This window comes from Thalia democratica, chromosome 5, assembly GCF_965202585.1.
Source record: "Thalia democratica chromosome 5, ktThaDemo2.hap1.1, whole genome shotgun sequence".
In the NCBI taxonomy this organism is placed as follows: domain Eukaryota; kingdom Metazoa; phylum Chordata; class Thaliacea; order Salpida; family Salpidae; genus Thalia; species Thalia democratica.
The window spans coordinates 80048925-80073944 of record NC_139169.1 but is presented as its reverse complement, the minus strand read 5'-3'; the positions used below and the strand labels follow the sequence as shown (position 1 = coordinate 80073944).

Genomic DNA, 25020 nt, shown 5'->3' with positions numbered 1-25020 from the left:
AACAATGTATGCATATTAATTACATTTGTTTCATATTGATACATATTTTCTAAACAACAACTTTAAAATCTTCAATTATTTTGATAGTTTGGAGAAGGTTATTAAGTTAAAATCCCAATTTTAACTTTTCAACAATTTTTTGCCTAGTATATCTTTTTTATTGAAACTATGTTTGAAATATACTGCAACAATAACATATTTTTTTGTTCTTATTTAATTTAATTTGTATAGTTTTTAGCTAGAGAGACTAAATTGAAGGTTACATTACTGAGCAGAATAATTTTAAGAATGTCAAAACTTTTTTAGTATGAAAACTTGTATTGTGCTTTTTAAACAGTATTCTACTTTGCCTATTTTAAAAAACGTTTATGCTTCTGATTATTCTTGATAACTTCTAATATATAATATTTTAAGAAATACGATAACTACATACTGGTGGAACTTAAAAAAAATATTTAAATATAATAGAAATAATTTTCTTCTTTTACTTTATGAAATTGTACATATTTTATTTTTTTAAACAGACCAAATGTGGAAACTTAAAAAAAAATGTTTAGTTCTTATTTATCTAAATTTCGTGGATAGGTTTTATTAAATTAGAATTTTTGGGCCTGTTTGATAGTTTATGTTTTATAAAGCAGATAAAATAGTGTAAACATAACCAAAATTTCTTTTTCTTTTCTTCATAAAAATTCAAATTTTGTAGATTGTTTTTGTTAAATTAGCATTATTGGGTCTGTTTGATAACTTTATTTGATAAAACAGACCAAATAATGTAAACTTAATAAAAACGTTTATTTTCTTTATAACAATTTAAACTTTGTAAATTTTTTTTATTAAATTAATATTATTGGGTCTGTTTCAGGGACGTGTTTTGACTGGTTTCCTGTTTCCTGTGAACCCTATGAAAAAAAAAGTATAAGAAAAAAAGCTTAAATTATTCAATTTAAACATTATCTAATCGGATATTTTACATATTTAAGTAGATTTAGCTGTGCTTTTTTACTAAATTTTTGAATAATTTCAATCTATTATGAACTATTTTTAAAAGATTTTATGATAAAAAAAGTAAAAACTGTATAAAAATGTTATAATTCAAAAAGATGCAAATACGAAAAATGAAACTTTTGATACAAAATAAGACAATCAAAATTGTTTAAAAAACTAATTTTGAATGTTAATCCAACTTAATTGGTTTCACTTTTAATTTTGGAAACTTTCACTATATATTTCGTTTTCAAAACTATAACTAACTTTTGAATTAAATCTGATGTTTAGCTAATTATTTTAACTAAAATTTATGTTTAGTTAATGTTTTATATATCAATTTATTTACAATTCATTAAATATTTTTCGCTAAGTTTAAGACACTATAGTTTCTAAATTTGATTAGTTCTCGTGTTCAGTATTGTGTTAATAAATATTTTCATTATTCATGTTTCACTTTTTAATGCGAGTTTCTGCATTTTCATTAATAAATGACCTAATGTACATCCTTTAATTGTTTTACTAAAATTAAAAGAATTTTATTACTTATCAACTTTTTGCTTTCCGTTTAACTAGTATTTTTCAATTTTTGAAAGTAAAAAATAATTATGTAGAGAAGAAAACTTTAGTCAATTATATGATAGACATTCATGAAAATTTCTAAAGTATTTATTTAAATCTACCACACATAATACTTTATTTTTGAACAAAAAAAAGTCTAGACACGTCTCTGCTGCTTATATGTTTTTTTTCTAAGCAGAAAAAAGTATTCTAAAAACAGAGCTTTTCGGCTAAATATTGCGTACTTAACTGACAGTGCATACCTAAGAAATGCGTACTTAACCGGCAAATTAAGAACAAAAAAATTGTGAACCCCATTTGAAAAAAGGCTAGACACGCCCCTGGCCTGTTTGATAACTTTATTTTATAAAACAGACCAAATAATGTAAACTTAACAAAAATGTTTATTTTCTTCATAATAATTCTAATTTTGTGGATAGTTTTTATTAAATTAACATTATTGGGCCTATTTGATAACTTTATTTTATAAAACAGACGAGATAATGTAAACTTAATAAAAAAGTCAATTTTCTTAATAATAATTCCAGCTTTGTAGATTGTTTTTATTAAGCTAGCATTATTGGGCCTGTTTGATAACTTTATTTTATAAAACAGACGAAATAATGTAAACTTAACAAAAATGTTTATTTTCTTCATAATAATTCAAACTTTGTAGATTGTTTTTATTAAATTAACATTATTGGGCCTGTTTGATAACTTTATTTTATAAAACAGACGAAATAATGTAAACTTAATAAAAAGGTTTATTTTTTTTATTAGTTCTTCAAACTTTTTAGATTGTTTTTATCAAATTAGCATTATTGGGCCTGTTTGATAACTTTATTTTATTTAACAGACCAAATAATGTAAACTTAATAAATAAGTTTATTTTCTTCATAATAATTTCATCTTTGTAGACAGTTTTTATTAATTAGCACTATTGGGCCTATTTAATAATTTTATTATGTAAAACAGACCAAATAGTGTTAGTTTACAAAAATTAAACTTTTTCTTCATAATAAATGAAATTTTGTAGGTAGGTTTGATTGAATCAGCACTATTGGGCCTGTTTGATATTTTTGATATATAAAACAGAACAAATAGTGTTAATTTAACAAAAATTAAACTTTTTCTTCATAATAAATGACATTTTGTAGGTAGGTTTTATTAAATCAGCGCTATTGGGTATGTTTGATAACTTTATTTTATAAAACATACCAAATAATGTAAACTTAATAAAAAAGTCAATTTTCTTAATAATAATTCCAGCTTTGTAGATTGTTTTTATTAAATTAACATTATTGGGTATGTTTGATAACTTTATTTTATAAAACAGACGAAATAATGTAAACTTAACAAAAATGTTTATTTTCTTCATAATAATTCAAACTTTGTAGATTTTTTTTATCAAATTAGCATTATTGGGCCTGTTTGATAACTTTATTTTATTTAACAGACCAAATAATGTAAACCTAATAAATAAGTTTATTTTCTTCATAATAATTTCATCTTTGTAGACAGTTTTTATTAATTAGCACTATTGGGCCTATTTAATAATTTTATTATGTAAAACAGACCAAATAGTGTTAGTTTACAAAAATTAAACTTTTTCTTCATAATAAATGAAATTTTGTAGGTAGGTTTTATTGAATCAGCACTATTGGGCCTGTTTGATATTTTTGATATATAAAACAGAACAAATAGTGTTAATTTAACAAAAATTAAACTTTTTCTTCATAATAAATGAAATTTTGTAGGTAGGTTTTATTAAATCAGCGCTATTGGGTCTGTTTGATAACTTTATTTTATAAAACATACTAAATAATGTAAACTTAACAAAAAAGTTAATTTTCTTAATAATAATTCCAGTTTTGTAGATAGTTTTTATTAAATTAGCACTATTGGGTATGTTTGATAACTTTATTTTATAAAACATACCAAATCATGTTAACTTGATAAAAATCTTAATTTTCCTTCATAATAATTCCAGTTTTGTAGATTGTTTTTATTAAATTAGCACTATTGGGTATGTTTGATAACACTGCTTATAACAAGTACTTTTAACTCTGTTATTATAAATAAGTAAACTAAAAATAATTTACATATAATGTTAAAGAGCAAACATATCAAATTATCACTAACGAGGCTACTTGATAACTTACATTTATAAAACAGACAATATAGTGTAAACTTCACAAAGTAATATTTTTATGTAAAACTTCCGATTTACCCTGGGTAATTGCAATTTTAGAAAACAGAAATAACTTCCTGGGTAAATCTAAAAAATAAAGAATATAAATATTATTTATAGTGATTCACTAGAATTCTGCTTCTGCACTTATTTTAGCACTGCTTATATCTGATGATTATTATTCTGTTATCATAGATTAGTACTATGAACTAAACATTATACACTGAAAAAGTTTAAAGCAAACTTATTTTTATATAGGTAACCTTAAAAACTAGGATAAAATGTAAAATATAAATCATCTGCTAAAATTAAGTGAAAATGAAGATGAAAGATAGCTAAATACCTATAAACAAAAAAATAGATAAAAAAATTCAAGTAAAAATTTGGGGTTTTCTAGAAAATAAAATTTGTCCTGGATTATCGTTTACCAGCCATAGATTAGTTTAATTTGGGAATTCTAATAGGCTCATAGCATTTTAACCTTTTGACTCAATTAAAATATTCTGCTCTACACATTTATTGAAAAAATTCTAGTGCGCAAACTTTGAGCCACACTGAAAAATAAACCTTTAAATTTAAACTCTATAGTCTATACTGACATTATTTTTAGTTATACAAGTTTTCTTGTATAATGTAAGTTTCTAAGTTGTAAACTTTAACTGTCAAAAAAAAACACATAAGGTTTCTAATATTATGTTAATCAAAATTATTTATTAAGCTAATTTATTAAATTTGGTTTGTTTCAGTGCTTTTATTAATAAACAGACTAAGTTGCTTTGCTAATAACTTGCTTTGAAAATAAGCATTTGTAAATTTTTTCAGTATCTAAACTTTAATGTAGCTCAAGATTTTTCAAACTAGTTAAAAAATTAACACTGATTATGAATTTCATCAGACTTATCGCTCTACTGATTTTAATAGCTCTTACTACTCTCTTTGGTTTTTTTAAAAGAGAAACTCCAGGTATTTACAGAAAATTCTAGAGTTTATTATATCTCCCTATATTATGTTACCATTAAGTTTGTAATCACAGAATATTTTCTAAAACCTTCTATCCGTTTTTTAAATTTTTATAGATGCGTTGGGTTAAATTTTTAAATAAAAAAATGAATATAACACAAAAACTTAAGTTTGATTAGAACTATTTGCTTTTAATACCTACCTACTAAATCAAGTTTTTTGTTTGTGTATATATTTATTTTATGGTTTCCCAAAGTGGGCGATAACCAGAAGGCGGCTAAAAGTAAAAGTAATTAAAGTAAAGGGGATGACTATTTTTCAAGTTTATACCAAGAGGGCGATTGTAAAGATAATTTTAAAAATGTTAGAGTCATTTAGTTCAGGTTGTCATCTTTTTGCAAAGTTCGAAGGCTTACCAGGCTAAGGACTAATATAAATGCAAAAATAATTTTTTCCCTTATTTGGTTTCAAATTTTTGCAGTACAACCGAAAACATTATATGAATAACTAAATTAAGTGAAAAAAGGTTAAAAAACTATTAAAAAAGAAAAAAAAAATTTTATGTTGAATACTTTTTCTACCAATTTTCTTACTTTATAACTGTTCAATTTTGGCCTTTAACTTCGTGTGAACAGGCATAGCTGTTGTTGTCAGTTGAAAATTAGCTCTAAAGTTTTTTTAAATGAAATAAAGTTTCGGCTTTCTAGACACTAGTTTTAGGAAAATGATAATAAGAATGATTAATTTATATTTTCCAGCTACGGACCAAAGTACACAGGTTTTATTTTATACTAAAAACTATCTAAAACCTTTTATAAAAATAATCTGTTTTAAAATTTATATTAAAGAATTCAAATAGCTCACTTTGTTATTTAAAATTCAGTCTTTAGCACTCAACTAACACTAAACTTAATTAATCACAAATTCTAACTTTTTTTATAACTCATGTTACTTTGTACCTGCAAGTAATTGATAGCATAGTTTTGAACAAGCACATTTATATTAAAACAAAACTAATTTTAATTTAATCTTATCATTAGGGATTATTTTCTTAAATGTAATTAATACATAATCATAGCTATTAATAAAAAGTAGTAATGATAAGAAGTTAAGACTTTTTTAATAATAATATTTATAAAACAGCCTTAAGTGTTAGTAATTAGGAATTTTATTGTTATCAAAACTTATTACTTAAGAAAGTATTTTAGTGTTTATTAAACAGCTTTATGGTTTAAATAACTTTTTAAACAAGTATTTTTAAAATAATCCAATAAGAATTTAATCTATGTTCTTTTTTTTTAATTCTAAAAATTACACTTAAAAAATTATACTTTATTAATATTTATTGCATTTACTTTTTAAAATTTGCAGCTAAATAGTAGGTTTTTTAATAAGTAGTTAAAAAGCTAATAAATTAAATTTTTTACTTTTATAAAATGGAGTTATTAAAAAATTAAAACTACATGATGGTTGTATATGGCTTGGGTATTTAATTGTGTAGCTTTAAAAATAAAGATTTAAGACTCAAAAATTTAATTTAAATAATTCAGAAAGAACTCCTGCCTGTCTGCGTTTATTCGGGACTGGTCAAGTATGCTAGAAGACATTTTTGCACGAAGGGTAAAATATGTACGAAGATATTTTTGAACAATTACTTTTTGCACGGTGGGTCACTTTTGCACCACGAAGAGTCAAAAATGCACGAAGTGACTTTTGTGCATGAAGACACTTTGCACAAAGAGTCACTTTCGCACGAAAGCAATAAATTTACAATTTTTTTTTAAACTGGTCTGTCAATATATATATATATAAAGTTTGTTGAGCGACAAAAAAGTGCTAAAAATATTTGGTCCTAAGACCTAGTGCATAAAAAACCTTTCGGTTATCGAGTCGCACACCACGGATACCTTTTAACGTCTTTTCCAGGACTAAATAGACTATATTCACATTAGCCAAAAATACTATGCGAGCCTTAATGTTATCTAGACGACTTCTAGCAATTTTTGAAATTGTATTATTAGTGTACATAGTTTTAGCAGTATTTATTATCTCCAAAAATACAAACGTTCAAGATCGGGTCTACTTAAAGGTTCAAAATGTTTAAAAAAAAAACACAAGTTTTTGATTAATTTTTTTTAATTGAATATAGCTTACTTCAAGCCATTTTAAAACTTTGTATTTGGGTGTATGTATTGGGTGAGAGTCTAATATGCACAAAGAGACACTTTTGCACGAGTTGGGAAAAAATTTATTTTTTTTTTATTTAACTATTTTTTTTTACTGTTACCCCTAACCCTTACCCGCGGTCGGTAATTTTTTTCTCTTTTTGTTAATTAGCTTTTTTCATTTCCTTGTTTTTTATTAACTTTTTTTTTCATTTTTATTTTTTAATCTCGTGCAAAAATGACCCCTCGTGGATATTTGACTTGTTCCCGAATATACTATACTATAGAAAAACTTCAAACATCTTAATTTTTAATTAATTACATCGCATTCTTTGAGTGCAAATTTACTAGCAATTGTAAAGTTTACATATCTATAATGGAAGTTTAGCTAAAAACAGTTTGAAACTACTTTATATTTAAAAAAGCATTATAAAAATGTTTTTTTTTGTTTAGAGTTTTAATAGGGTTGCCAAATTTGTTAGAGAAATTTCTTCCTGGTTTTTAAAACTACATGTTTTTTAGTCTATTTTTAATTTAAAGCTAAGTTTAAAAAAAGTGTTAAGTAAGATAAAAACATTGAAAAAATACTGTAAAGCACGGTTTTGAAACTATTTTTCAAATGGCCATCTTTAAAGAAATTAAAAAAAGCTACGGCCAAAATGATCACTCCAGAAACTACCATTAAAAACATTTTTTTTGCTCTTCATCTGTAACTCCAGAATTCCTGATATTAGATTTAATTATGACCTCATGGTCCTCTGTGGCTTCTTTACTGCCCCCCCCTTCCTGTCATGGCCTCCTGAGTATCTGTCATGGCTCACTTTGGGAAACCCTGCTGTAAAGCTACTTTAAATGTATTTAAAAAAGAAAATTGATGATGACAAAAAAAGTTATCTATACGAATGATTTTTCGTGTTATAACAAAATTTTACTACTTAACATGCAAAAATTGTTAAAAATTTCAGGTTTTTTAGTGATTTTGTACAAAATTCCATGTTTTTTGGCTTAAATTGTCAAATCTCAGGTTTTTTGACAACCCTGTGTAACCAAAGAACGACGTTGACTGCTACGATTGTCACAAAAAAATTAATCTTAAACATTTATAATTAAAATAAAATCATTCTTTTAAGCTAATTTGAAACAAAAACTTAAAGTAAAAAACAATTAGCTTAATAATGAACTTTTAAGCTTAATTAAATGTACACAAGCTATATTATTTTAGTTAAATGACTTTTTTACTCTAAATGTAAATTCAATTGAGATTACAGTTTATTTGCCATTAAATTTTTCGAATATAAAAACAAGGAGAAATTGAAATTCATTGATTAGAATTTAATATTTTAAGTAAAAATGTAATTAAAACAATTAAACTTCTTAATAATGTAGACTATACTTCATAAACAAAAATGAAAACTGTATACTATGAATAAAACTTCATTATAGTAGTAAAAAAATAAACAAATAATAAATCTATTTAACTTTAGAGATGAAACAATATGAAACTTAAAAAATAAAAAAAGCTTAAAAAAAAACTTTTAAGGTTTTTTTGGAAAATGTTTTGAAATTCAGTTGCAAAAAAATCTTTAAAATTTAAAGCATGTCAATTGTACAAAAGTTGAAAAATTAAAAAAGTTCAAGATTTTAAGTAACGGACAATATAAGAAAAACGTTTTGAGTAAAAACCTTTAATTATTATGCAATAACCGGAATTTGCTTTATGACGTCATCAACGTGAATCGAGGTCGCCTGTTGATCCGATATAATTTCGAAATCGACGAAATCTTCTTTTTGTAACGTCATCATTCGGTTTTCCGGTGACACGATTGTTTTGACGTCACTTTGATCCGATTTTGACGTAATCATGTCGCTCCTGTCGAGCATCCTTTGAAGTTTCCGTTCGCTTATGACGTCACGAGACGACGTGGCGATCCTGTTTGAGAAAAATTTAAAATTAACTTCACTGAACGATACTTCTCTAAATATAGAAATTGATAGAAAAACTTGTAAATAATTGCCAAGTCTTCACACGACAATCTAAATCACTTTGGGAAACACCAACAAATTTTTTTTTCAAAATTTTTAGGTGAATATGTCGGTGAAAACTAGAATTCGTAAAAGCTGTTTTAACTTGCAAATAATTGTTGAATCATTTAGTCAAGCTTCCATGTCGACTACCACATTTCAAGGTACTTAAACCGTTATATAACCGCTTTTATCATCACCATGACAACAGCTGCGATGGCCGAGTGGTTAAGGCGATGGACTTGAAATCCATTGGGGTCTCCCCGCGTAGGTTCAAATCCTGCTCGCAGCGCTTTGTTTTTTGTTAACTTTATTATTTACATGCAATTATTACTTGTATGTATAAATAAATTGAGTAAATTATTAGTAAAACAGACGGGTTTTACTTTATACGTTTGCAAATTTTCTTTTTTTATCTTAAAGTGAGGACAGAAGTTTCAATGAGTAATGAAAAGGCGCAAAGTTTGTATGTGAAATAGTTTCCAAAAAAATATTAAACTTGGTGATGTCAAATATTAAAATAACTAAAACTCAATATTTTTAATAAGTTTTGTAAAAATTTACTCGTAATCAAGTGTGGAAATATTATTAGAGAAAGTTACACCACGAAAATTATTAAAAAAGGTTCCAGCGGGGCTCGAACCCGCGACCTTCTGCGTGTAAAGCAGACGTGATAACCGCTACACTATGGAACCTGTTGAGCCAATATATACTGTTGTGTTTATATATAGTGTTTACACAACAACAAAATTTAGCTAGTAAATACTAGTTGTTCAAACACCAAATATTTCAAATTAGTCTTTACTGTAAATAAACTCAAAAACGTTTTTAGCTAAAAGCCTGTGCATCTAACTGTTAAGTGTTAAATTAAGTTTAAAATTATGAAATATAAAACTAAAAAGTAAATGAAATAAAAATCAGTTTTTAAACAATTTTAACTATCTAAATAGAGAATAAAAAAATAAACTGTAATATGCAATTAAACAGACTAGTAGTAGTACTTTTTTACTGCAATGTTTTTTATTCAAATTACTTTTTGTGTTTAAAGTAATTTGACAAAACTTAAGTACAAAAACTTTGTATGACAATAAAAAGCTCAAACTTTGTTTTACTAGCACATAAGTTATATTTTAAATTAAAACTAGTGATAGCTTTTGTGTTTAATTTTTATGGTTTTAAATAACAAAATTAAAACTTTTCGTAAAATAATTGTTGTTTATGAACAGAATTACTAATTTTAGTCACTTTATGCATTTTCGAAGAGTTTTATTTTACAGGGTTGCCACTCATTTTTTCCAACTTTTTTTCCAAGTTTTCCAAATTTGTTCCAGGTTTTTAAAAGTACACATTTACGGGCCTATTTTTGGTGTAAAGTTAAGTTTAAGGTAAGAAACTGTGTTAATTAGTATAAAAAAATTCAAAAGATACCGTAAAGCTACTTTAAATACTTTTTTAATGAAAAAAAATTGATGATGACAAAATATTTTTATTTAATAATAGATTTTTTGAGTCAAATTGAAATTTAACTACTGAACATGTGAAAATTGTTAAAGTTCCAGGTTTTTTTCAAAATTTCTCAAATTCCAGGTTTTTTCAGGTTTCCAGTTAAATAGGCAACCCTGATTTATATCAATAATTTAAAAAATGTTATATAAACAAAAACCAAAAACTTGTTTGATCTATAATAAAAGAAATATAAAATTTCTGACCTGGTAGTATTTCTAGTTTCTTTTAAAATTTTCAGAATTTCTCCGTTATTTTGTTTATACTTTTTCAAATCACTTTTAATATCTCCTTTGAAATTTTGCTGTAAATAAAATATGAGTTTATTTTATGAAAATTACTGGTTGTTTCTCAAAGCGTGAACGAAAACCAGCTATTTATTGTGTTATTAAAGAGAAAAGGTGTAGAAGTAAAAAGTTTGTATTTAATAACTTAATTTACGCTCATTTTTTCAAAGACTTTTTTTTACTTTAGTTAAGTTTTTAATGAAGTGTAAAACCTTTGTAAACACAATGTCATACCTAGCTTAAATAGTAAAAAAAAACTCAAAACTAACAAAAATGTTTCCGCCCGGGCTCGAACCGGGGACCTTTCGCGTGTTAGGCGAACGTGATAACCGCTACACTACGGAAACTTGTGATGAGGGCAAGTTTTATCGAATTATAAAACATTGTGACGTAATAAAGCAGCTATAATGAATTTTGTTTGAAGTTGACTTCAACTTGGAATAGATTTAAATATATTTCATTAAAAAATTACTTTCCAAAGTAAATTTTTTGCTTGTAATACTTATGAACAAACATTAATAGGTTTATTATATTACTTTGATTTTAAAATGTTTTAATCTTTAAAATTAATGTTTTAATTCATTAATTAATTAATTAATGTTTTTTTAGATAAAAATAGATAAATTTTATATTAGGTTCTAATGTAGTTTTTTTAGCACGTTTATTCATGTGTAATTTTATTAGAAAGTATTTGAGTATATATATTTAAAATTTATATAAAAATTACTAATATAATAGTTTAAACTTGCACCTAAAGGTAATAAAATGTATTGTAAAGATCATTACAAAAAAAAACTTAAGTAAAGTAGCACTTGTTATGAATAAATTAGTAATTTTTGAAAAATTAATAATATTGTGTTAATAATAAAATAAGTAGTTACATTGAAAATATAAGTAAAGTTTATATAAGTTTTACAGTGAGTTTATAAAGTATCAAGTTTTATCAATCTATAAGGTAACTAGTTCTGAAAAGCTATAACTATAGTCTTGCTTAAACTTTTTCGTTACTTGAATAAAGACTGGTTTGCAGATAAACTTTAATATACCACAAGTTGAATTCAACTTCACACAAAACTCGTTGAAGCTGCTACATTACGTCACAATGCTTTATAATCTTATAAAACTTGCCCTCATCACAAGTTTCCGTAGTGTAGCGGTTATCACGTTCGCCTAACACGCGAAAGGTCCCCGGTTCGATCCCGGGCGGAAACATTTTTGTTCACACTTTAGTTTTACTTTATAAACTAGCTAAGACATAAAAATATTTTTCTGTTTATAATAGTTTGATACCTCAGCAAAATGAGAAATCATAATATTTTATTTAAAACTATATACATTAAAGATTTTGTTTAAGTATTTTTCTAAAAAATCCCAAACTTGATTTACATCTCGCCATACTAAAAGTTATCTGCATTTTATTAGTAAAACAAAAATAATTTTTAGTTTTCACGTATTAAGTAACTTCTAATCCTAACTTATTTATGATTTCAGAGCCTATTTTCTATTAGCATGAAATATTAAAGTTTTATAAAGTAATCTACAAAAACCATCTTTATATTATCATAGATATGCCCTCATTGCAAGTCGTTGTGGCCGAGTGGTTAAGGCGATCGACTAGAAATCAATTGGGCTCTGCCCGCGCAGGTTCGAATCCTGCCGACGACGCTTTTATGTTTATTACACCAATAAATTAATTTTAATAAAATATTAATTAACCTTTTATTAATAAATTTTTAGCATCGAGTATAATAAATAACATTTTTTCAAACAGAAGGCCTTTTCATCATACAGATTACACTTATCAATTTCATTAAATATTATGAAGTTAATTTTTTTAGTTTTCACTTTAAAGATAACCGAAGGTTTTGAAATACTTCCGCTTCAATATTTACTAAAACTAATAATATAACGAATAACTACTATATATGTTGAAAATATTTTTTATCCGACATTGCTGATGAAAGCTTATTACAACTAACTTATGAAAACTGAAATAAATTAGATTCTGTTTAAAACAAATAAACCAACTTTACTGATAAAGTAATTTAATTAGATAATAATAAAATAGGTTACTAATTTAGAACAAACAAACATTGCTGATGACGGCTTTCTCCAACGCCCTCTTGTTCTGCGCCCTGACAACGACCCTCTCGTCAACCGTTTCCATGGTAACCAGCTTGTACACCACCACGGGGCGCTCTTGTCCGATGCGGTGGCACCTGTCCGATGCCTGCATGTCGTTCTGCGGGTTCTGTGACGTCATAGTTATGAGTCACAATATTTTTATATTAATTCGTTTATATTGCGCTAGTTTTGTGGGAAAAAAAAGTTTAATAAGTTTCAATCTTATTTATTTAAGTTAAAGTTTAGAACTTTATAGCAAAATTATATTTAGCAACAAAAAATTTATCTCATAATATTTAATGTTATATGAAAAACAGTCGCAGTCAAAATATAATGTTTCTTTGTTAGAAAATCAAAAAATTCTGTATTGATTAAAACATTCAGAATGATTTTTTTATTTAAAACTATATTTTCCAAACAAACAAAAACTAACCCAGTCTGAACTAAATATAATTACAGTATAGAATTAAAACAACTTATAGTTTATTAAATAAACAAACTCAATCACTATCGAATAAAATAACAGTGTCTGCTGCAGTCAAATTAATTCCGAGACCTCCGGCTCTAGTTGAAAGAAAAAAAATAAAAACATTTCTGTCTCTGTTGAAAGAATCCATCTGATAATCAGCTTTTGTTAATTTTAATTATTTTGTTACAATAACTTTAATTTTACCAACAGTTTTATTTTCATTATACATAATCACATACAATAAATGTATGTACTTGTGTCTCAATTATTTATCATTAGAAAATCTTTGATTAAGAAATATATAGAATTAAAAACACATGGTTTCATTTGTTTTATAAATATAAATATGTTTAAAAACAGATGTTTCAATTTAAACTTTAATTTTTGACCACTTAAACAAAATTGATAAGAATAGAAGTTCGGTATAAAAGCGATAAACATATAAATTTTTGTTTTTCAGTATAACAATTAAACAAACCAAAACAAATCTGTCATCTGGTTTAGTGCTTCCATAAAATCTTACGTAATTGTAACTTCTCAGGTCTAAAAATCCCTCTAAAACATCTAAAATACGGGTAATTTGACTGAATATTAACACCTATAAAAAATAATAAATTTAAATACTTATTTAAAACATCTAAAATTCGTGTTATTTGACTGAACAAAAGTAACTAAAATTTGAATGCATTCTTTATTCAATTAAAGTTATATTCTGTTAGTTGACAGCTCCAAAACATTTTTATTAAACAAAACGTTTGAGAAACTAAAACTTACTTTTAACTTTATTAGCTGAAGTAATAATTTAATTATTCAATATAGAAGTTAATGAAAAATTTATAACATTTTATGTAAGAAAAATCATTTAATATTAATAATACCTACTTTTATTTGTCTTAATTTTTTCCAATTTTTTTTTCAAAACTAAAAATTTAAATTAGTACTCAGAAAACTTTGAATAGCAATTTAGTATCTTAAGCTCTTTTACAATTATCTGATTTTGAATACAAATGTAGAAAACATCTATCTTTATTTAATAAACTACTTTGAAAAGTAGTTTTCTTATAAAATCAAATGTGAAAAAAATGGGTTTATATAAGTATTTAACTTATTAAGGTGTATGTTACTGTAAGTAAAATATTGTTTAAACATATAAAATATGTTTTCTGTTTCAAAAAATGGAAATTAAATACGCAACTGTTAATGAAAGTAAGTATTTAGTAATTTTATAACTACGCTTTATCTTCAAAATTTTATGAAATAAAAAATTCGAACTTTGTGTCCTTGTTGTTTAAAAACTGAAAGCATTCGATCCAGTAACATAAATTTTCCACTATTCTCAACTATACCATCGTCTATCTAAAAAGTTATTAATTTAAGTTTAAAGGTAACATAAAATATTTGATTTACATCAGAAAATTTAAATTAAATTCAAAAATTAAAAAAAAAAATTCTTTCAAACTCTAAAAACAAGTTTTATTTTTTATAATTGTAAATAAAAGCTTTGGTTTCAATAAAGGTTATTAAATGCAATGTTTAAATGAGACAATTGCAATTATGTATCTTGTTTAAAATAATAAAGAGGTCCTACCGAGACTTGGACTCGGATCACAGGATTCAGAGTCCTGTGTGCTAATAGGACCATAGGACCGCACGCTGAAATATTATTAACAGCGTTTATATAGCTAATACAACGTGCTCGCGAATTTGCGGCTTTTATGACGTAACGATGCGTATAAAAATGTGCGCTTATCGAAGCTTGCAAGTGGCTCGTTGGTCCAGGGCTCTTGCTCAAAAATTTGGTCTAACGACCTAGTGTACGAAAAAAAAATTATTATGGAGTCATACACCATTTTAATTACAGTCATACACCATTTTCATTCATTACGTTTAATGTTATGTCCAGGACAATTGCTTATGAGTTATTGATGCAAGCCTACAGACACTTACTTTATCAACTCTACCATATTAATAAGACTGCTATGTGCTGAGATCTTCTTAAATAAAAACTTTTTTTGTCCTGGACAAGATGCTAAAAGGTATCCAAGTGGTGTGCGACTCGATAACCGAAAGGTTTTATCGTGCACCAGGTCCTAGGACCTGGGACCAAATTTTTTTTATTCAATAAACTATGTAAATAGTAATTCACAGTAAAACTTAAAGTTTTACAGTATTGTATTTTTAGTCAGCAAAACAAATTAATTTTTAATAATGTTTAGCAACAAGCTATTGACTAAAACTAACTTCAAAATATATATTTGCTTAATTTTTTTTTGGCAAACTTATGTCTACAATATCGCTGTAAATATTAGCTAAAAAATATAATTTTAAAAACTTAATATCAAAATTTTTAAATTGAATAGTTTTTTGTCATTAGCTCATTAGTGTACCACAAAAAATTTATTTTCATCTCTAAATTATTTGTGTTTTTGTTGTACAAAAAAATATTTAATATTTCACAAAAATTAGCTGAAATAAGGTCTAGCTGGCTATTCATAATTGAACAACTGAATCTTTGAAATAAATTTAACTTTTAACTTTTTTTTTTAGATAGTACTATTTAGCATGAAAAAAACAAAACTTTGCTCAGTAAAATAAAGCTGTCACATCTTACATTTTTGAACATCTAATGGTTGTAAATGTTTTAGATTCTTACTTTTTATCATCATGCATTTAGTCTTGTAAAAGATATATAAATTTTCAGGCCAAAAGACTTAAAGTAGCTTTTTGCATGGAAAATATGCATAAACTTTACTGCCAAACTTTAGCCAAACAAATCTCTGCCGTACACTAACGTTTAATATACTTAATTTCTTTTTATAAAAACGATGAATAATCTTCAAAAGTTTATTAAAAAATATTTTTAACTGAGCAGATATGTGATTGTACTTTTGATATCACTAAAAAAAGTTTAACAGAACAAAATTAGTGATTACGAAAATAGTTATTTGTATAAACAACATTTGTAAAATACTTAAATGCTTGTTAGACTCGAATAATTTGTTATTAATCTACAATTTAATAGAAAAATGTAATTTATCGAGAATTCCTAAGAGCATTGATGAAGTTGTAAAATTTTTGTTTATAAACTAAAATATAATAAACTTAAGTTTGTTTAGTGGTTATTAGGGTGCATCTGGAGCCCCGACCTTTGAATTTCGCATAGTCAATTTTTTTGTAGGTACACATAAATAGACACCACAAAAAAAACTTCCTAGCTTTAAGCCTGTTGGAGCTAATTACTTTTGAAATTTTGCTGTGTATCGTTATTTTCGAAGATAAACAAGGGGGTCTTTTATTTTAAATTAGCTTTTATAGAATTTTCATCAAATTGTAAGTTTCTTGTTACATTTATTTTGTAAATATGAATGACCACAGTTTGTAATTTATTGGTTTCTTATAGTAGAAACGAACTAAAGTAGCAAAAAAAAAGGCTACTTTATTTAAAGTTTACCTTATGCTACAATATATATGAATTTTTTTTTTGTGAAATTAATAGTTGCCACCTCCTTGCGTGGAAAGCAAATAGTTTAGTTGACTGTCGAATTGAAGAAAATGGCTGAAAAGTGACCTATTAAAATATGAAAGAGTGGTGGTAATAAGGTTTTCTTGAAAAAGAACCTACGAAAATACACCAACAAAAAGACTTTATCAAAAAATAAGTTAATTTATTCTAAGTTGGTTAGTTAATGTAACACTACAGTACAGGGGTTCCACACATTTAGTATACTGAGGACAGTTCATTTAAATTTTGTAATATAAGTTAGTAATAACGAGTTTAAGACAAAGGAATACATACTTAAGTTTTTATGATACATCACCAGGTCTTATATAAATATAACTTGTATAATTTTTCAATACATCAGGTTTTCTATATACTACTTAAACAAAGATACTACGAAAATTACTTTGAAACAAATATTAAACAAAAGTTTATTATTAACTACAAGAGTTCCTCTGAAAAAGGAATACTACATTATTATTATTTTTAAGAACTCCTGAAGCAATACTAAAATTAAAAGATGTTTAAAGTTCTGAAATAAACTTTCTTAAAGTAGAGTAACGACCTGTAATTGAATATAGAAATATCACATTTTAATAGAATAAATCTCAAGTAGATAACTATTTTAGATATGCAAATATTTAAATGCACTTAGTAATAGATAAACATAACAAAAAAAAAATTTAATTACACGAAAAATATACATTCAAACAAGTTGCAACATTAATGCAATACGTATAAAAAAGTTAGTAAGCTTTTTTTAAATTTTAAACTTAACTGACATATTAGCTTAAGATGTGTTTCCACAAAATATATTTTTCTTAATAAAATTATGTATGCTACTTATAATTTTTATTGAAACTAGTCACAGAAAAAAAACTAGTAAACCTATAAAAAAATTTGTAGGTTAATTTTTTTAATTCCTACTTAATATTGGGTCTGTCTTACTAGGTTTAAGAGAATAATTTATTCTATACTAAGGAAAAAGCAAACTAATACAATTTTAAACATTATAATTGATAAACACTTTCAAGTTATTGTAGAACTATTTGAACAGATCCCTATGATACTTCTTTAATTTAAATTGTTAATGGTTGCCAAATATTTTTTAGAGCTTTTTTTCCAGGTTTTTAGGAATTTCTTCAAGATTTTTTAAAGTACACCTTTTTGGGTTTGCTTTTAGTTAAATTTAAGTCTAAAAACTGTGTTAAGCAGCATAGCAACATTAAAAAAAATACTGTTAAGCTGCTTTAAATGTGTTTAACAATAAAAAAGTTTTTTAGGATTTCAATTTTTTGTTATCTGTATGGTTTATTTTTGTGTCAAATTAAAATCTTACTACTAAACTTGTAAAATTGTTTGAATTCCCAGATTTTTTAGTGACTTTTGTTCAAAATTCCATGTTTTTAGACAACCCTGATTATATACAGTAAAATATTTCTTTTTAACTTCTTCAGCTTTTTTTCATTACTAGACCCAATTATTTGTAATCTAACCAAAATTTGATATAAACATGATAATTCTTACCTTTCATTATTATTACTTACAGCTAGTTTTTCTAAATTTCATGAAATATTCAATAAATTAACACATTTCAACTTTTGTATTCTGTTTACCAGAGTTGCATATTTTTTCATACATTCTTAGTTTACATTCATATTGTCAAGCATTTACTTTTAACAATTAAAGTAGAAATAATAAAAAACTAGCTGTTAGATTTAGGATATTTTTATTTAAAAAGCCCCCAACTAACTTATGAGCTCCCCAAAACTGTACTGAAAAAAAAAAAGTTTTTGTCAATACGCTCATCAGTAAGTGGTATGTGCTTATTAATTACCATACAGTTATTATATTGTTGTTTGAATTTATAACTTGTGTAAAATTATGAAACAAATACAAAAATGTAAACAAATCAAATATTTTGTATCAAAAACTATTTTATGCAATTTAGGTAGATTTTAACTTCTTATTTCTAAAAAAAAAATTTTTAAAGACCAAGTACATTAGTTAAAAACTAATTAGCTTTAACGAATGTTTAAAAATCACGCGAATTGAACATTTGTTACCATAAAAAACACAAATAGACTAACTAAGAAATTTACATACTTTTGTTTCATACTTTAAATAATTATCCATTAAAACATTTCATAAGAAAAAAAAACAATTACTAATATAATTTTATAATTTTTCACTAATATATGGAAATTTTTTTGTTTGAAATGAACATTATCAATAAACAAAAAGATTACTATTTTCTAATTATATTCACATCAACTTTTTTTTAACTTATATAAAGTAAGAAACCAAACATAAAGAAGTTGCAATAAAACCTCTTTTTCATATAATAAAAATATAAAATTATCAAAATACAATCGAAAAATTAGCGGTATTACTTTGAATGGTTGGCAAAACATTTTACTAATAAAAGACATAAAAAAAAGTTTTTAAGAGTAAAAAAAAATGTTTAGACTTTTCTATACCGTCTAATACTTATAGTTTGTGATTAAAAATAAAAGGCTTAAGTTTTTCTAATCTACTAAAAAGAATTTTGGGCTATAATGTAATTTTCTACGCTCTATTTCAACATTTCTATACATTTAAAAATATCTTTTTTATACTTTACAAACTTGAACACAGTACAGAAATGTTATAAATTAAAATCAACTTTTTCGCATTTGATGTAAAACAATGACGATTTTACAGTAATACAATCATGTAACAATCCCGTATGTAAAATGTTCCCACCAAAATACAATTTCCCGCCATTTCGTTCAAATAATTTCAGATAATTTGATCTCCATCACGTTTGTTTTCCACCTTTGAAATAAAACAATAATTTATAGACGGGTTTAAAATAAACAAATTTATCATGATGTTCGTAAAACCTTAAAAATTTATATTTTATACAAAATATCACATACAAAATGGCCGGATTTAATAATTAATAAATAAAAAAATTGTTCGTAAAATGTGAATCTAAGATAAAATAAAAACTTTTTAAAAAAGTATCTTTAAACTACGTAAAGTAAAGACAACATGAACAATTTGTTTTTAAGTTCATTTTAATTAATATTGATGTTTTTGTTTTTTAATTAGCTAATATAATATTATGTTACTTAATAATTTGTTTTATTTAAAATGCAACTTTATTGTAGTACAAGTTAAAAATTAAGATTTGCCATTGTTGCGATGAACTTATCGCCACAGATAAACAGTTTTACAAAGAAGGTTTAGTAAATCTTAAGGTTGTTAATTTTTATTTTAAGCACTTAATTTCTTAAAACAAAATGTCTTTGAAAAAATCGATTGTTTTCTACTTGTTGCGATTCAATTTTCATAGATAAATTCGCTCGCGCACGATGTATAAAAAAAAGTCTTCAACGGCAAGCAGTTAATTAAAACATCTGGATCAAATCAGTATCATACAATTTTAAACCAGAAAAAAATAGTAGAACAAAAATTATCATAATTTTAACATTGTTATGTAGTTAGATAGAAAACTGAGTTTATATTGAAAAAGATAAATAGTTTTATTTCATATCAGTTGCTATTGTGGCGATTAGCTTATCGCCGAAAACTACGATTTCAAACAACGTTCGTTATAAAAAAAAGTTTTCTAAAATTAAGCGGTTGAGAAAATTTTATTTCTTGCTCTTAATTTGTAAAAGTTAAATTATTACATTTTAAAGCAGGTTTTTTTATTTCAAATGCCCCCTTTTAAAGAAAATTAAAAGGCTATTGCCCCCTCCAATGAGACTACTCAAAAAACTACCATTTTAAAACACCAAGATTTTTTCGCTCTTCCTCTGCAACTTAAGAAATCTAGTGTAAGTTTTAAAATTTTTAAATTGCCCAAAATTTTAAATTATCCCCTTTCCCCTCAACAAACTAAAATCACCCCCATGGGGGCGATCGCCCTTACTTTGGGAAACCCTGTTTTAAAGCGATAAATCATAGCAATTTCAAATAATAAATTTAAAAACTTTGGTTCATACAAGACAGCCCTGCATTAAACAACAAAATGGCTGAATAAATATAAGACAGAAACCCAAATTCTCTTAAAAAATTTCAAATGTTGCATCAGTATGAATGTTACAATACAATATATAACAAAATATGTATCAACCCACTAGCAATATATAGTTTGGTTGGAATTTTTTAAAGTAGCACTGATAAAAGTGTACTGCATTTTGTAGTTCTTTCTAATTTTACTTAATAACTTTCAAGTACATAGTATACTGCTGTATATATTTATTTTGTATTAAAATACAAATACATGAATGATAGGTGTTTGAAAATGTTCATATTTTTTGGTTGACAAAATTACACAATCTAACATGATTAAAAGACTATTTAACAATTAAAATTGAAATAAAAAACAATAGATAAATAAGATTATAAATTAAAAAGTATTTAATTCTAAAGATACGAATAATCAACTGCTCATTAAAATAATAAGTAAAGTTAAATAAATTTAAAAAAATCAACAAATTATAATTATACTTAGTTTTAATGTTAGCAAAAATTACATATTTTTTTTACGTACTTTTTGCTTTAAAGGTTGCAATCAAAGTTCTCGACTTAAAAAGGAGAATGATTCAATGATAAATTTTTAAAATTTTTTTACAATACAATGTTTCACTCGTTTAAAAAAACGAGATCTTCAGTTGTTTAAAATCTTATTCAAATAGAATCTATTTGAATAAGATTTTAAACAACTGAAGATCTCGTTTTTTTAAACGAGTGAAACATTGTATTGTAAAAAAATTTTAAAAATTTATCATATTTTTTTTAAACACTTTTTTCTGTGTTTAAAAACATTTCTACATAAATTTATTAATTAAATAAAATAGTTTTTGATATTAAACATAAATTTATTAATTAATTATTAAACAAATTTATGTTTAGTTTCAAAAATTATTTTATTGATTGGTCAAAAACTCAAAAAAACAATGAAATTCAGCAATTTGTGAATTAAATTGTGTTTAATTGGTGTTTAATTTGATTTTAACTTTAATTTTGATTTCTTATTAATCGAAAGCTTATGTATATAGTTTTAAATACAATTTTTCAAATAAAAAATATTTATCTTCTTTTAATTGAGCATACACAACAATTCATGCTGTAATTATTTTTATTAATAAATTAAAGCATATATATCTTATAACAGGATTGCCACACACTCAGGAAATACCTGGACAGAGTTAAAAGGTTGAAGGTTTTATGCCATAAAACCTTAAATCCTGCAAAAACCTGAAATATCTATGAATAATAACCTGAAATGAATCTAGGCAAAAAAACTTGAAAAAAACTTAAAAACTAAAAGTTTTCAACAAAAACTGAAAATATCTGGTTTTCTAACAAAATCATTAAAAAACCTGAAATTTGAACATTTTATACATAAACATTTTTGAAGTTTAGCTTAGAAGGAACAAAATCTTATACACCCAAAAATATTGTACATAATTAACTGTTTTTATTATTACTTTTATCAATTAGCAATAGCAAAACAGCATTGCAGTTTCTTTCAGTAACTTAAAACTATTAAACACAATTTTTAACCATTTAGTTTTCTCTAAATAAGGCAAGCAAGCTTGTAATTCAAAAACCTGGAAGAAATTTATAAAAATTAAGTGGCCACCCTACCAGGCCGACTCAAACTAATTAAAATTTTGAAAAATCTTGGTCATTTCAAGCTAATTTGAAAATTTTGATAAACTCAGACCAAATCAGGGTTGCCTACACACTCAGAATACTCAAGACACTTAAGATAACTCCAGATATTTTAAAGTTTTCAAAAATCTCAAGATGACTCAGGATAATTCAGGATATTTAGAGCTTTAATTTTATCTCAATCTAACTCAGGACATTTTGTTTTTTTATGAAAAACACAGGATAGGTTTAAGATTTTCAATTAATCTCAGGACAGTTAATTTTTAATTTAGAATGAGACTTGTTTGATTTTGTTTTATAACCAAATTTTTGGTGAACTTGATTTTAATTAGTTTTAAAAATTACAAAAAGTTTTTCTAAGATATTAAAAAACTCAGGATGAGTTGGTACACTTTAAGGCAGGGATTCCAAAACTTTTTTCCTAAGGTCTCATTAAAAGAAATAAAAAAACTATTGCTCCCTCTGACAAGATTTATATAGTGTAAGTTTCAAAACTACCCTTAAATACACCTACAATCTTTTTTGCTCTTCACCATCAACTCTAGAATACCTGGTGTAAGTTTCAAATTGTTATGGCCCAGAATCTTTTTAAATTACTGTGATATGCCACATGGCCCTTTGAGAAACCCTGGTTTAAGGTAACTCAGGACAGTTTTTTTTGACTCAGAGATGGCAAGTTATAAAATTTAGAAAAAAATCAGAGTCAGGCTGGACTTTTTTTTACAAAACTTGGACTAATTTGGATATTTCTACTGAATATTGGGCTAGTTATTATGACTTTTTTAAATTATGTTTTTGTCAACTACTTTTGTAGTTATTTTGGTATATTAGGTATTTAGGTTTGATAAATAGTATTTTTTCATTTAGAATTTGGCTAAAACTTCCAGATTTCTTATCAACTCAAGCTGACACTTTGCATCAAAGAATGGCAACTCCATAGATATCAAACTTTTTTATTATGATAATTAATTAAATTATTCCAGCTTAATTGTTAGTAATTTTTTTAGTTTCTGGGTGTTTTTTTCTTTAACTTAGATTAGGCCTTTTTTGCTTTAAAAAATGCCAAATCTGATTTCAAAACTTTTGGCATAGAGTTTAAACTTGGAGATTTTATATTAAACTAGAACTTTGTAAAAAAATACCTCTTACTGTCATGTAAACATCAACTCAACATTAATTCTTTCAAGGCCATAGGAGATAGTTTGTCGTTTTTACAAATATTAATACTAACTTATGAATTTTAGCCACAAGTATGAACTTTAAGCCACAAATTTTGAAAAAAGAAAGGTCATGTTAACTAGAGGTAGTTTTTAGTTCTTATAACTAGTCTTTCAAAGATAGGATTAAATACTTCTATGAACCATGGAAACCTTACTTAATGTGAGTACTGATGATATATTCTTATTATGAGGTGTTTAAATTTATTTTACTTCTTGAACCAACTATAAATATTTTTTGATGTAAAATTTTTATGTTTGACAATGTAATTAAATGGTGTTTTAAGGTCTTGGGGGATTAGAGTAAATGACTTTTTTCACAAATGAGTCTTATTTTATTGAGTTTTAACTAAGCTACAAAAGCTTTTACAGATTTAAAATTCAAAATATTTTTTGAGATATATCTGGTCATAGTTGGAGACTACAACAGGTTCCTTATGAGACGCTCAAACTAAAATGGCAAAAAACTAAAAATCACTAAAAATCTATCTCTTCCTACGTTTTTAGAGGTAATTACCTCGAACTTTTAGAAAATGTTACATACTTGCAATATTTATAAGTTCCTGTCAGCATAAAAAAAAATCTAAAACAAAACAACAAAAAAAAACTTTTTTTTTTAATTTACACCAATGAAATTTTCAAAAGAACATCCGTATTTTTAATAAGAAAAAACACACTGGTGTTTTCATGGAATTTATTTATTTTTTAAACACTCAACAAAAAAAATAAAAGAAACCTAAAAATGTGATGAATAAAGTGTACAAGTGTGGCCAACAATGATGTAAATTTTTGAAACTTACACCAGATATCTGGGTAAAAAAATGTAAAGTAAAAAAAGGTTACAGGCCAAAAAAGAATTTGAAAAAGTTGAAAATTTTACTGACATATTTTTTTTCAACTTTTAGAATTTACATGCTATTAAGTCATACTTCATGTTGTTACTGTACTGTTATCATACTATCAATGCAAATTGCTATGTATCATTTTGCAAAAAGTTTTACACATACATGTTAGCTTGTTTTACCTCAAAATAAAGCAAACATTTTGTATGTTACAAATGAGATATTAATCTATAATCAAGGTTGCCACTCTTCAGGGTTACAACTAAAATTTAAAAAAAACTATAGGGAAGTATATAAAATATAGAAAATTTATAGGGAAATTATCAAAAAAAACAATGAATTTTAAACGTTACAAACATATTTTCAAGGTACATGAAGTAAAATGTGTCAATAAATGTTTATAAGCACAGTCTTAATAATAAATTTACTTAAGTTTGAGGGTTTTTCAGCTCCAATTTTAGTTAAATAAGCAAACTATGGATAAATTTTATTTGATATAAAAAAGGAAAATTTTATCCGC

At 25.2% G+C, this 25020-nt stretch overlaps 5 non-coding genes across 5 annotated transcripts; 3 read left to right on the top strand and 2 right to left on the bottom strand.

The window, feature by feature from the left end:
* The first annotated feature begins 9096 nt into the window (after window positions 1-9096).
* Trnas-uga (transfer RNA serine (anticodon UGA)) lies at window positions 9097-9178 on the top strand. The gene has a single exon. It is a non-coding gene; the product is annotated as a tRNA-Ser (tRNA).
* Window positions 9179-9508: 330 nt separating this feature from the next.
* On the bottom strand, window positions 9509-9581 carry Trnav-uac (transfer RNA valine (anticodon UAC)). Its single transcript has one exon. It is a non-coding gene; the product is annotated as a tRNA-Val (tRNA).
* A 1369-nt stretch (window positions 9582-10950) lies between these two features.
* Window positions 10951-11023, bottom strand: Trnav-aac (transfer RNA valine (anticodon AAC)). Its single transcript has one exon. It is a non-coding gene; the product is annotated as a tRNA-Val (tRNA).
* A 792-nt stretch (window positions 11024-11815) lies between these two features.
* Window positions 11816-11888, top strand: Trnav-aac (transfer RNA valine (anticodon AAC)). The gene has a single exon. It is a non-coding gene; the product is annotated as a tRNA-Val (tRNA).
* A 371-nt stretch (window positions 11889-12259) lies between these two features.
* Trnas-aga (transfer RNA serine (anticodon AGA)) lies at window positions 12260-12341 on the top strand. The gene has a single exon. It is a non-coding gene; the product is annotated as a tRNA-Ser (tRNA).
* The last annotated feature ends 12679 nt before the right edge of the window (window positions 12342-25020 follow it).